Source organism: Loxodonta africana, chromosome 1 (assembly GCF_030014295.1).
Source record: "Loxodonta africana isolate mLoxAfr1 chromosome 1, mLoxAfr1.hap2, whole genome shotgun sequence".
NCBI classification, from domain to species: Eukaryota; Metazoa; Chordata; class Mammalia; order Proboscidea; family Elephantidae; genus Loxodonta; species Loxodonta africana.
This window is the reverse complement of record NC_087342.1, coordinates 17,462,472-17,476,767: the sequence shown is the minus strand read 5'-3', so window position 1 is coordinate 17,476,767 and position 14,296 is coordinate 17,462,472.

Below are 14,296 nucleotides of genomic sequence, written 5' to 3'. Positions count from 1 at the left end.
CCTCCCTCAACTTCTTCACATCTCTCAGGGCACCTGCTGTCCATTTGTGAGTAAATTTCTCTTCAAGACTGTCCTGCAGTTGGTGAGGTAGAAAGGAGGCTTGTCCCTCAGGGCATGTTCCCTGGGCTCTGCACTGCCCTAGGCTCAGCCTGGCCAACAGCCCCACCAACCAGGAAATAACAGCAGAAAAGTGAAACTTCGTGGGTGAAAGGACTCATGGGTTCCTCACCTTCAGTTCCAGGAATAACTCAAGACAAACAGACCAGAATAAGCTTAAACCCACAAGGGCACAGACTTTATTTTCTCTTCAGGGAGTGACTCACCGCTCCATGGGACTGTTATTTCCCACCACCACTTCTGCCACCACGCCTTCAGCCAGGTCAATAACACACCCATCACCTCCACATACCTGCTGAGTCACCAGATGGCCAACAGGAGAAACGTTGCCTAGTGACACCATCAACCTTGCCATTCCTGAAGCCCTGAAAAGAATAAGACAACTGCTGAGCATCTCCCACCTAACACAGTTCAAAGGGAGAAAAGCCACCTTTCCTGATAGCTCTCTGACTGAGATGGTGGCAGAGAAATCCACAGAAGTTTCCAGGACTCAGCTGTGAGGAATATCCCCACCTCAGTGCCAGCTTCAGGTCCTCACTCTCCCTGGATGAAGACCTCCTCTGAGAAAACTTCTTAAAAACTATCCATTTTAAGTGATATCACACATGTCATGTCACCCTAAGTGGTTGACAGCCATCACATCGTACTCTGACTTTATCACAAAAAAAGGAGATGCCAGGAAAATTGGAAGAAATGTCCTCGTGCCACACGTATAAACAAAAACAAAAAACAGTTGCCGTTGAATCAATTCTGACTCACGGTGACTCCAAGTGTGTCAGAGTACAGCTCTGTTCCATAGGGTTTTCAATGGCTGGATTTTCTGAAGTAGATTGTCAAGGCTTTTTTCCAAGGTCCCTCTTGGTGGGATAGAACTTCCAACCTTTTGGTTAGCAGCCAAGCACATTAACAATTTGCACCTCCCAGGAACTCCCGTGTCACATCAGTTGCCCCTAAAAATGTAGCTGACTTGTCTGTAGGCTCAGACACCTCAGTATGTGGTAGATAAAGAACTTGGGCCAGGTCAGTCACCATTTCTCCATTCCTTACTTGCAGTCTTCCTGAGGTAGTATTAGAAGAGCCCAAAATGTCGGTAGGCAGTCTACTTGGTGATAGTCCCACAGGTGAGTAGTAGTCCATATCTTCTGAGTCTTGACTGTTATTTTTGAGTCCCAATTCTGCCACTAACAGGGTGTGTGATATTGGGTGAGTCACAAAAATCTCAGTTTCTTCACCTGTAAAATGGGGGCACTATTAAATAAAATAAGCTATAGAGCACTACATAGATATGAGGTATTAACATTTTTATTATTCATAGAGTCAAAATGTGCCTACTCAGAGAAGTACAAAAGAAGCCCCTATTCCCAGCTATCTGGGTCAATTAATCACAAAAGTCAGTTGACACTTAAGAACCCAAAGTAAAAACAATGTCTCCCATAGGCTAAATGGTAGAAATGCCTCAGTTATGTTCATTCCTTATTACAGAAGCCATCCTGCATTGCACACAGATCCATTGACACTGCTTTTGGTCGTCTCTCTTCCAGCTACAACCAGAGTAAAGTAAAAAAAAAAAAAAGACTATTGCCATTGAGTCAAGTCTGACTCATAGCGACCCTGTAAGATAGAGTAGAACTGCCTCATAGTGTTTCCAAGGAGCAGGTGGTGGATTTGAACTGCAGACCTTTTGCTTAGCAGCCTGAGCCCTTAATCACTGCACCACTAGGGCTCTGGAGTAAGGTCAGCCATCACCAAATGGTCACCTCTGAGGAGCTGTGCTTCAGAACCCTGGTTTCTGGCCCCTTTAGCACAGTTGTGAGGGGGTAACAGGAGCAATTCCAGTCAGCAGTCTCCATGGTTCTGATAAGACAACTAGACCCAGACCCTTAGAATCTAAGAAGCTTCCTCCCAAGGCAGGGCCATTCTTCAAAGCAATTCCTGCTAAGGAGACAATAGGAGAACTCTCCTTTCTGGTCCCCATAGCTGAAAATCAATCCAGATATGGTGTGATGAGAACTAGTTCAGAGTGAGGGGAGGGGACTGGAATCAGGAGGGGCAGCTGAGCAGTTAAGAGGCTGCTGGAATAGTTAGAGTAATGAGGATGCTGCAGCTAAGGCGAATAGGAAGCCTATTACGTATAATGGGAAAAATAATTTGGTCGTTAGGTGCTGTGGAGTCAATTCCAACTCATAGTGACTCTATTCACAACAGAACCAAACACTGCCTGGTCCTACACCATCCTCAAAATCCTTGCTATGTTTGAGCCCATTGCTGCAGCCACTGTGTCAATCCACTTCGTTGAGGGTCTTGCTCTTTTCTGTTGACCCTGTACTCTGCCAAGCATGATGTCCTTCTCCAGCGACTGATCCCTCCTGACAACATGTCCAAAGTATGTAAGACACAGTCTCGCCATCCTTGCTTCTAAGGAGCATTCTGGTTGTACTTCTTCTAAGACAGATTTGTTCATTCATCTGGCAGTCCATATTCAATATTCTTTGCCAACACCATAATTCAAAGGCATCAATTCTTCTGGAGAAATAATAGTTGGTGCCAAACAGTGATGTCAAGGACAAGGAAGAGGAAGGAATCAAAGATAACTGAGAGGTTTCTGGCCTGAATATCTGGGGGGCTGGCATTACGATTACCAGAAGGAAGGAAGATAGAAGAAACAGTTCAAGGAAAAGTTCAAGTTGGACAGTTTACATTTGACAGGCCAGGGTTAGATTTCACACTCGCTGGGAAAAATGAGTAGGGAAAATGGGTGAGAAGTCAGGATAGAATGATAGACTTGTAAGGCATGAATGTGATGCAGTTCAGCCAGGGAGAGAGTATAGAAGGGGGAGAAAAAGGGGTGCAGATGGTACCTGGAAGACTGACTTCATCTGGGAGCTGAGGGGAGAAGAGCAGCGGCAGCAAAGGAAACAGAAGGATCAGTGAAAGTGTTGGCAGGAGAATAAGAATTGCTCAGGTTCTAGGAGGGAAATACCATGCAAATGTCAAGGAGGAAAGGTTGAGATAGGTGCTGAACACATATTTGTTGAGTGAATAACTTTCACAGAGACCCCTGAGGAGGGACTCTGTTTTTGGTGATTATCGGTCACCATCGAGTCAATTCTGACTCAGGGCGACCCCATGTGTTTCAAAATGGTACCGTGCTCCATAGGGTTTTCAATGGCTGTGACCTTTCCGAAGCAGATCACCAAGGCGTTCTTCTGAGGCACCTCAGAGTGGACTCGAACAGCCAATTTTTGGTTAGCAGCCAAGCATATTAAGCGTTTGTACCATCCAGGGATTCTTTTGGTGACTAGGAAGGAGTTTTGGGTGACCTTTGAGGTATGTCATTTCAGTGAGGTGATTGAAGTGAGGGTGGAGCGTAAGGAGTAGGCGATAAAGAAGAGGTGGACAGTGTAGACCCCTCTCTGGAGATACTTGAGGGTGAAACAAGAGATAGAAACAAGATGGGCACAAACTGGATGAAAGTCTTTCATTTTAGATCAAAAGTGGCCTAAACGAGATTGTTGGCAGAAGAGAAGGAGCAAAGAAGAAGGAAAGATCACAGAAAGACACACTCGACAGAGAGAACTGAAAAACTAAGCCTTCTGTGGAGGGAGAAGGGAACAGACCAGGATGAGAGGAAGGAGAGTTAGCCTCTCACCTGAGATGGGACATGGGGCCTGGTGAAGGTAGAGATGTTTCCTGGCACAAAGGGCTCTGGGGCATCGAAGGAGGTCAGGTTGGATAATTTTGACCTTTTCAGTGAAGTAGAAGATGGAGTGTCTTAAGGAGAGAGAGAGGAAAGGAGGGGGAAGACAGGACTAAACTTGTTTTTCTCAGATAGCAGCTCTTTACAGTCATCTCCTAGCTCTCCGCTCTGCAAATACGGTATATGTTTGGCTAGGGTGAGAATGACAGGCTTCAGCTGTCTAACCACCTGATGGAGCCTGAACAGCCTGACTTGCATTCCCGTACAAGACAAACCAAAACCAAACCAAACCCAGTGCCGTCGAGTCGATTCCGACTCATATCGACCCAATAGGACAGAGTAGAACTACCCCATAGAGTTTCCAAGGAGCACCTGGCGGATTCAAACTGCCAACCCTTTGGTTAGCAGCCGTAGCACTTAACCGCTACGCCACCAGGGATACCCGTACAAGACAAGGCCAGCTCATTTCAGCAACACTTGAGCAGCAGAAACGAGGCTGGAAATATTGTGTAGAACAAAACTTGGTCAAGAACTCAAGCTTGTGTGCCTTTTAGGAGCAGGTACTGTCATTTTATTTCCAGGACAGTGTTTCTTAAAATGTGGTCCATAAACCACCTGTATCAGGCTCACTCTGAGCACATGTTAAAATACAGATTCCTAGACCCGACCCCGGGCATAGGGAACCGGCCCAAGCATCTTCTTCCATTTTACAAGTGTTCTGGTTTTTGAGAGCCAATTTCTTACCAAAAAGAACTTGTCTTTAGCTCCCTACTCCCCAGGATTTCTTCCTTGAGAATAGCCTATTGAAGTTTAGATATATCTGCAAACTGTTTTCCTAAATAGCTGAATAACTCGTTGGAGGCATGGTTTAAGATTTGCCGTTTAAACGGTGGTGAAGGGCAAATACAATAACTGTAGTTTTGAAATAATCAAGGCTAATCTCTTCCTTCTAACAACAATGGCGCTAACAGATTTAGAGACTTGTTAAGGCTGTGCCTACTTCCCTAGACATGTCACTATCAAAACTATGTCATCAACCCGAAGGAACGCTCTTATTAGCTATACCAGGAGACGCTAATCACTTTGGCCCAGGATTTGTAGCAAGTTCTTGAAATATTTAAAAGGAGGAGTATTGAGACACAGCCCTCTTTGATGACCGAGACACAGCCCTGTTTGATGACCGTATTTTCTCAAAAGGAAAGGGCATTGGGAAACAGGCACCGTCTCACGTATTGCTGATGGGACTGTAAATGGGTCTGGCCTTTCTGCAAAGAAACGTGGCAGTGTATGTTGATAATGTGAAGTTTTTTATGACAGCATTACCCAGTAATCCCTTTTACAATAATTTATCTTAAGGAAATGAGTTGAAATAATCAAAACAAAACCTTATGCCGAAGATAATAACCAAGGCTTGCTTTGCAACACTAACACACTGCTAACAGCCTAAGAGTCCAACAGTAAGTTAATTATGGGCCGTCCCTATGGGAGAAGGGTAGGGAATGTTTAAAGGCCACGTCCAGTGTCTGACACACACGCACACACACACACACACTCTCTCTCTCTCACCATTGTTAGGTGCCATTGAGTCGATTTTTAATTCACAGCAACCTCATGTGAGAGAGCAGAACCGCCCCACAGGGTTTCCTAGGATGAGGAGCTCTGGTGGCCCGGTTGTTAAGACCTTGGGTGCTAATCAAAAGATCTGCAGTTAGAATCTACCAGCTGCTCCCTGGAAACCTCTGTCCTATAGGGTCGCTATGAGTCAGAATCAACTCAACTGCAATGGGTTTTAGTCTTTACGGAAACGGATCGCCTGGTCTATCACACATACATCCTAGCGATACATTTAGTAAGGTTTATTGGGAGTCCCTGGGTGGTGCAAATGATTAATGTACTCAGCTACTAACCAAAAGGTTAGAAGTTTGAATCCATCCAGAGATCCCTCGGAAGAAAGGCTTGGAGATCTACTTCTGAAAAATCAGCCACTGAAAACCCTATAAAGCACAGCTCTACTCTGACACACTTTAGGGTCACCAGGAGTCAGAATCAGCTTGACAGCCAACCGTTTCTAAGGTTTATTGAGGAAAAAACTTACCAGCAGAGAAGGAATAGAGTGCACACGACCCCCCTGGGCTCTCATTATCTCACAGAGAGGTGGGCAGAGCTGTACCCAAAAGTGCTCCAGGAGAAGGACAGGTCCCTGTACTATTTGTGGGGAAATGAGAATGCAAGGTTACAGTGAAAGTTTCCAGGAGAAATTTGGTCTTGTTAGATGGGGGCCTCCAGAGCTCAGCTAAGGGCGTTCACATTTTGCCCTTGTAAGTTAAAAAAATAAAAAGCAAGACTTACCAGGTAAGTTAAACTATATATATATTTAAAGCATACAAATATCTGAAGATAGGCTCACAATGTGGTTGCCTGGGTAGTGGGATTATGGATTTTTGGTCTTTCAGCTGTCTGTAAGTTCAAAGTATATATAATGTATGTCTTCTTTAGTATGTTTTGGTGAAGCTGTGTACCTTTGTCCATAAAGGTTAACCCCAACTTTTGTTAGATATATTCTTACGTACTTTGTGTTTTTTCTCACTATCAGAAGCACTCCCTTTTTTTAAAAAAAAAAAAATGTATTTGCTTTTGCTAATGCATAAGAATGCAGTTATTTTAAAAATTTTGATCTTGGAAGAACCTTGCTGCTAATTTATAAATTTGGGGAACTTTCTATGTAAGCAGTTATATCATCCAAAAAGAATGACAAGTTCAGAAATTTTGGCACATAAATAGCTTCTGTCTATTTACTCATAGTCCCTGGGTGGCACAGTTAATGTGCTCGCTACTAACTGAAAAGTTAGTGGCTTGAGTCTACCTACAAGCACCTTGGAAGAAAGGGCTGGCAGTGAAAAACCCTATGGATCACAGTTCTACTCTTACAACACACCTGGGGTCGCCATGAGTTGGAATAGACCTGATGGCAAATGGTTTTTGGTTTTTTGGTCTGTTTGCTCAAAGCCTGATGATCGAGCTCTTAATTCAGTTCTTAGGAAATTAAAATAAGGCTAGCAATGGTTGTGTAGAGAATGTTTTACAATCTAAACTGTATTTGGAGAAATTGAGTTTTTATTGAGGAGAAAGCAGGTATAGAGTTTGGAATCCAACAAGAAGACCTACCCCTGATTCTGAATAAAGGAAGGAAGTCTCCTTTTCAAGTTGGGGCAGAGTCATTCTGGGTAAAGGTGGGGGCCCAAGGGCCTCCTAGCACAGCTCGGCAGCTCAGTCCATGTGTTTGTCCACACCAGCTAAGAAGTCTGTCACCAGTAATTAGTTACTATTAATAAAGTACGGAAGCTTTCCAGTGAGTCACTTACTTTTTAATAAATCAGAGCTGATTCATAACTGCTCCCATTCACTTGAAAGCCTCAATTATTCTCTTAAGAAGGAAAGTGATAGATGAGAGTTAGCTCCAGGAACAGACCTTAAACCTGTGTTCTTCCCTGGGAGTCTGTCCTGTCTGTGAACTCCATTCATCCTTCTAACTGCTTGTGAGCACTGAGGTTAAAGGAAAAAAAAAAAAAAGTGAGAGCAGCTGAAACCAAAACACGAAACTCATTGCCATAGAGTTGACCCATAGTGACTCTGTAGGACAGAGTAGAACTGCCCCACAGGGTTTCCAAGGAGCGGCTAGTGGCTTTGAACTGCCACTAGCAGTTCGGTTAGCAGCCGAACTTTTTAACCACTACACCACCAGGGCTCCACACAATCAGCTAGGGGGCTAATACAAAGCAGAAAGAACAGATTCCTAAGAAAAAGTTTAATTTAGAAGACTCAAGGGCTCTGAAATACATCTAGGAAGAAGGTATGTCCTATTGACTGAGGTTTTGTCCGTAGCTGGTACAGAGGTCATCTAGTATTTTGAACAACATGGATTGGTATTTAAACATTCTGCCTAGGAAATAAATGAATTTTTAAAAATGGCATAATCAATTAAATTAAATCATCATCTGGTATGATGTGATCAGGGCTAGAGAGTATACAGTCACTCCTAGGTCTCTTCTAGATTGGGACAAATGTTTAAAAAGAGGAGGGAGGAGGAAGAGATAGAAATTTAATTTAATTTACTTAAAAAAGAAAATAATGCTATAACCCAGGCCAAAGGAGTTAACACAGTATATAGCAGGGGTTTGGACTTCCACCCACCATGGAGTTTTAAACATGGTCTCTCACTAGTCTAGTCTCATGTCGCCTTCTTCCTCATGAGGAAGACAGTTGTGAGTCAGAGTCATTATATTCCTGAAATTATTATTATTATTTTTAACTCTTCAAAGCAGCCCTGGTCAGGGAACTCCTCCCTCTGTGGGAGTCCTGTACTGCCATCCCTTATTCTTTATCATGGACTTTTCTCTTGAAGCATCCCTCCAGGCAAATCTCTAAGCCTCTGACCTGGAGCAGGATGTATTGGCCAGACCCAGCCCTCAAGGGGAAACCCTGGTGGTGTAGTGGTTAAGAATGACTGCTGCTAACCAAAAGGTCAGCAGTTCAAATGCACCAGGTGCTCCTTGGAAACCCTAGGGAGCATTTTCACGCTGTAGTATAGGGTTGCTATGAGTCGAAATCCACTCGACGGCAAAGAGAACCCTCAAGGAGCCCTGGTGGTACAGTGGTTAAGTGCTTAGCTGCTAACCAAAAGGCCAGCAGTTCAAATCTATCAGCCCTCCTTGGAAACCCTGTGGGACAGTTCCACCCTGTCCTATAGGGCCGCTATGAGTCGGAATCAACTCGATGGCAACGGGAACCCAGGGCCCATTGGCCTGGCCATCCGGGGATCCACACCTTGCTGGGAAGCTGAATGATTTCCTTCCATACCAGGTACTGTCTAACCAACTTCAACTCATGGCAACGCCATGTGTGTCAGAGTAGAGCTGTGCTCCATAGGGTTTTCAATGGCTGATTTTTCCGAAGTAGACGGCCAGGCATTTCTTCTGAGATACTTCTAGGTGGACTTGAACCTCCAACATTACAGTTAGCAGTCAAGAGCATTGAACGTGTGTACCACCCAGGGACTCCTTTCCTTCTACACTATTCTCCATCATGAGGGAACTTGTCTCCATCTTCTTGTGCCTCTCAGAGCTTTTTTCAGGGAAGGAATACTTGGAAACTTTAGCAAGAAAGATGGGCCACTTCAAATCAAATCAAACATATTAAAATTCAGTTTTATTTCTAAATTCCTTGGGGAAAAAAAAGACACTTTTTCATATAAAAAGAACCTTTACATTATGGGATTTTTTTGAAAAAACTAGTTGTGTAATTGGCAGATTTACTTTTGAGGCCCTGAATGTAGATGTCTGAGCCCCGGAGAAATACTTCGTTCTAAATATTCACCATATTAATATTCTGCAGGTTTTGAATTTGGCTAATCATGTAAAATCTTCTTTGAATTGAATATTTTAAAACTGGCTACTGTCACCTTGGAGAAAAGCGTTTTCTTCGAAGAAATAGTGGTTTAGGCTTAATATTCACATTCCTTATTAAGAGAACCCTGGTGGCATAATGGTTAAGTGCTATGGCTGCTAACCAAGAGGTCAGGAGTTCGAATCCACCAGGTGCTCCTTGGAAACTCTATGGGGCAGTTCTACTCTGTCCTATGGGGTCGCTGTGAGTCGGAATCGACTCGACAGCAGTGGGTCGTAGTAGTAGCTGTGAAGAGAACAACAATGGTTTTCAGTAAAGAACCAAATGCTCCAAATTTGTTGAAATTCGATTCGTCGTTGGTTTTCCATAACTGTGTGGGAACTTTTTTAGTACCCGCATAGGGGTTGAGTCAGAAAGAAGCTATCTCTGGTTTTCTAGTGAACATTTTACATTTTTGGACGTTAAAGATAGTTTCGGCTAGGGGGGATCAATATAGGTTGTCCAATACGATGCAAAATATAAAGTAAAATTGGATTGTCATCAACGAATTTTTTTAATAATATTTTACAGTGTTTTAGGTGAAAGTTCACACAGCAAAGTAGGTTCCTATTTCACAATTTTTATACAAATGGTTCCTTAACATTGGTTACAGATTTCACAATGTGTCAGCGTTCTCATTATTTGCATTCTGTTTGTTCTGTTTCTATTGATCTGGCCTCCGCTCGGCTCTTTGCCTTTGCATCCTTGCTTTTGGGTAAATGCTGACTGTTTGGTCTTATATAGTTGATTGTTCAAGGGAGCATATTACTCGTGGGTGATATTGCTTATTTTATGAGGCAATCTAATATTTAGCTGAAAGGTGACCTCCAGAAATAGCTTCAGTTCCAAGTTCAAAGGTTATCTTAGGGCGATTAAATGAATAATTGATTTTATAAGAATCAGCACAAAGCTGGTTCCTACGAGGCAGAGGCTGAAGATGTCCCAAATGTCCAACTTTTCCAAACTGCTGTCCCACTCCATCATCTCTAACACCAACTACTCCCTCTCCCCTCAGCACCCTCCCTCCCAACTTCGGGTTCGGTAATTCTCTGCCACCTTTCACAGAACTCACGAACCATACTTACAGCGAAATGGTTTATTAGGGAAGTAACAGGGTACAACTTGGGATCATGATCAACTTGGAAGTAACGAGAATGACTCAGGATGCAGTTCCTCAATCAGGATAACTTCTTCTGCTGGGCCCTGCTAGGGGCCTTCTTGAGTTACTGGTACAACTCTTAACTCTGTGAGTCGTGGGCCTGCAAGCCCCACCACAGCTGTCTCACACTGCCACAGCTCTTGCTACTGCTGTGCCAGCGTCTCTTGCTGTCTTCCATATGACAGCTCCCTCTCTCTGTCTCCTGGATCTAGGAGCGTCTCAGTGCAGGGATCCCGGATCCAAAGGACACGCTCCACTCCTAGCTCTTCTTTCTTGGTGGTAGTGAGGTTCCTCCTGTCTGCCTCTGGGATGGTTTATTTTAAGCCTAGTGGGATGGCAAAACTGACAATTTCCTTGTTAGGGTTCCATATACTTTATTTGCATCATCCCACCCCCGCAAGGATGCAGTGCACCCTATTTGCATTATTAGCAAGCTGTCCAACCCCCTTGGTGGGCCACAAACACCTTATTTCCATGATCTCACCCAATCATTTGGTGAGAGTTACAATACCATGGTGAGAAAGGCCACGTAAAAGCGGTTCATCCCACAGCGATTATCTTGGGGTTCCTCCAGGCTCTATTGATGCATTAGGCCTGACCTTTTTTTAGGAGCTCGAATTTTGTTCTACATTTTTCTGTCATTCTATCCAGGACCTTCTATTTCTGGTCATCTGTCCTTCCAATATAATCTGTAGCGGTGACTAAATGTTAACAGAAAGGTAATTCATTGCAGTGTTATTTATGAGCAGGTGTCTGCCCTGTGATGGCAGAATTCTTAGCTGATGTTAAATAAATAAATCAGTCTCTGCAGCCATTCATCCTTCTACATTGTGACATAGGATAGTACTTTACAAAATAGTTGTATAAGTGTCTCATACAGTCTTTGTACCTTACGTTTAAAGTCATATCCTCCATATTTAGAAAAACCTTGTCTACCATTTTGTGAGATCTAGACAGGACACCTAGTCAGAAACTATGAAATACAAATCCAAACACAAAACTTACAAAAAAAAAAAAACACTGTGATAATTCTGTGAAAATAAATTTTGCATGTGTAGGGAAACTTAGATGAATGCACAGAACAATCAAAATAGTATGTATCATTAAGCAGTTGGATTTTTACACACACAATGCCAAGAATGACAGATTGAAGAAGAATGGCATTGCATTCATCATCAAAAAGAACATTCAAAGATCTACCCTGAAGTACTATGCTGTTGGTACCCGTTGCTGTCAAGCCGATTTCGACTGATAGCGACCCTACAGCACAGAATAGAACTGCCCTGTAGAGTTTCCAAGGAGCACCTGGTGGATTCAAACTGCCGACCTTTTGGTTAGCAGCCATAGCTCTTAACCGCTACGCCCCCAGGGTTTCCACAATGTAGTCAGAGATAACATAATATCCCTACACTGACAAGGAAAACCAACAGTTGGATTGTGGGTATTTGCTCTTCCTTTATATCTTTTGTATTAAAAAAAATCATACAATAAGCTCATTATACTTTTTAAATCAGAATGTTGTGATGTTAGGTACCGTCAAGTTGGTTCCACCTCATGGCAACCCCATGTACAACAGAACGAAACAGCGTACAGGCCTGAGTCATCCTCACAATCGTTGCTATATTTGAGCCCATTGTTGCAGCCACTGTGTCTATCCATCTTGTTGAGGAAGCTCCTTTTTTCCCTGGTCCTCTACTTTACCAAGCATGATACCCTTCTCCAGGGACTGATCCCTCTTGTAACACATCCAAAATATATGAGATGAAGTCTCCCCATCCTCATTTCTAGGGAGCATTCTGGCTGTACTTTTTCCAAGACTGATTTGTTCATTCTTCTGGCAGTCCATTCAGTATTCTTCACCAATACCATAATACAAAGGCATCAATTATTTGTCCATCTTCCTTCTTTATTGTCTAGTTCTCACATGCATACGAGGTGATTGAAAATATCATGGCTTGGGTTAGGTGCTCCTTAGTGACATGCTTGCTTTTTAATACTTTAAAAAAGGTCTTTTGCAGCAGATTTGCCCAGTGCTATACATTGTTTGATTTCTTGACTGCTGCTTCCGTGGATATTGGTTATGGATCCATGTAAAATGAAATCCTTGAAAATTTCAATCTTTGCTTTATTTGTCATGATGTTGCTTATTGGTCTAGTCGTGAGGATTTTTGTTTTCTTTATGTTGAGGTGTAATCCACACTGAAGGCTTTAGTCTTTGATCTTTTTTTTTTTAATTGTACTTACAAAGCAAATTAGTTTCTCAGTAACGATTAATATACATATTGTTTTGTGACATCGGTTGCCAACCCCATGACATGTCAACGCTCTCCCCTTCTCGACCTTGGGTTCCCCATTACCAGCTTTCTTGTCCCCTCCTGCCTTCTTGTCCTTGCCCCTGGGCAGGTGTGCCCATTTAGTCTAATTTTGTTTTATGGGCTTGTCCAATCTTTGGCTGAAGGGTGAACCTCAGGAGTGAATTCAGGACTGAGTTAAAAGGTGTCTGGGAGCCACACTCGTGGGGTTTCCCCAGTCTCTGTCAGACCAGGAAGCCTAGTCTTTTTTTGTGAGTTAAAATTTTGTTCTACATTTTCCTCCAGGTCTGTCCAGGACCCTGTATTGTGATCCCTGTCAGAGCAGTCAGTGGTGGTAGCTGGGCACTATCTAGTTGTGCTGGCCTCGGTCTGGTGGAGGCTGTGGTAGTTGTGGTCCACTAGTCCTTTAGACTAATCTTTCCTTTGTGTCTTTGGTTGTCTTCATTCCCCCATGCACCAGAAGGGGTGGGACCAGTGGAGCATCTTAGATGGCCGCTTACAAGCTTATAAGACCCCAGATTCTACTGACCAAAGTAGGATGTAGAATATTTTCTTTATAAACTATGTTATGCCAACTGAGCCACATCTCCCCCAAGACCATGGTCCCCAGCCCTCAGCCCAATAACTCAGTTCCTCAGGAAGTTGGGGTGTGTCTATGAATCTTCCATGACTTTGCCCTGGTCAAGATGTGCTGACTTCCCGAGCATTGTGTACTGCCTTCCCTCCATCAAAGCTACCCCACTTAACTATTATCTGGTTAGTGTTTTTTCCTCCCTACACTTCCCCTCTCTCTTAACCATCAAAGAGTGTTTCCTTCCATATGTAAACCTTTCCATGAGTTTTTATAATAGTGGTCTCATTCAGTAATTGTACCTTTGTGATTGACTTATTTCAGTCAACATAATGCCCTGCAGATTCATCCATGTTGTGAAAACTTTTGCAGATTCATCACTGTAATCTTTGATCTTTATCAGTAAGTGCTTGGAGTCATCTTTGCTTTCAGCAAACACAATTATGGCATCTGCATATCGCAGCTGGTAAATCAGAATTGGTGTTTGAAATATTTTATGGAATATGACACAGAAAAAATATATATACAATACATATAAACATACATGCATATATAATTTTTAAAAAGCATTGTTATAAAACATGTTTCTTCCAGAAGATTGTGTCATCTAGATTAAAACAAAGACATGAGACCAATTTCCACAACGCCAAATACAATGACACCAAAGTACCTCTGAAAAGACAGAGCACCAGGGTCATGAATCAGTGTACATATTTTGATTGCGGTCATTTTCATCTTACAGGGGCAGTTACACTGAGCAGTACTACAGGACAAAGTGTAGAAGACACGAGTACAACAACACAATCTACAGAAAACTCCATGGACAATAAAACAACCCAAGCAACAACAACCAGCCTTGGCACGACCATGGGAAACTCAGCTACATCTACAAGCACAGCTTCAATGACATTTTCAGGATCTAGTACTTCACAACCAATCACGAACTACACCTCTGCTCCCATGTCTACAGCTCCAGTGGCCCCATCCAGGAACACTAC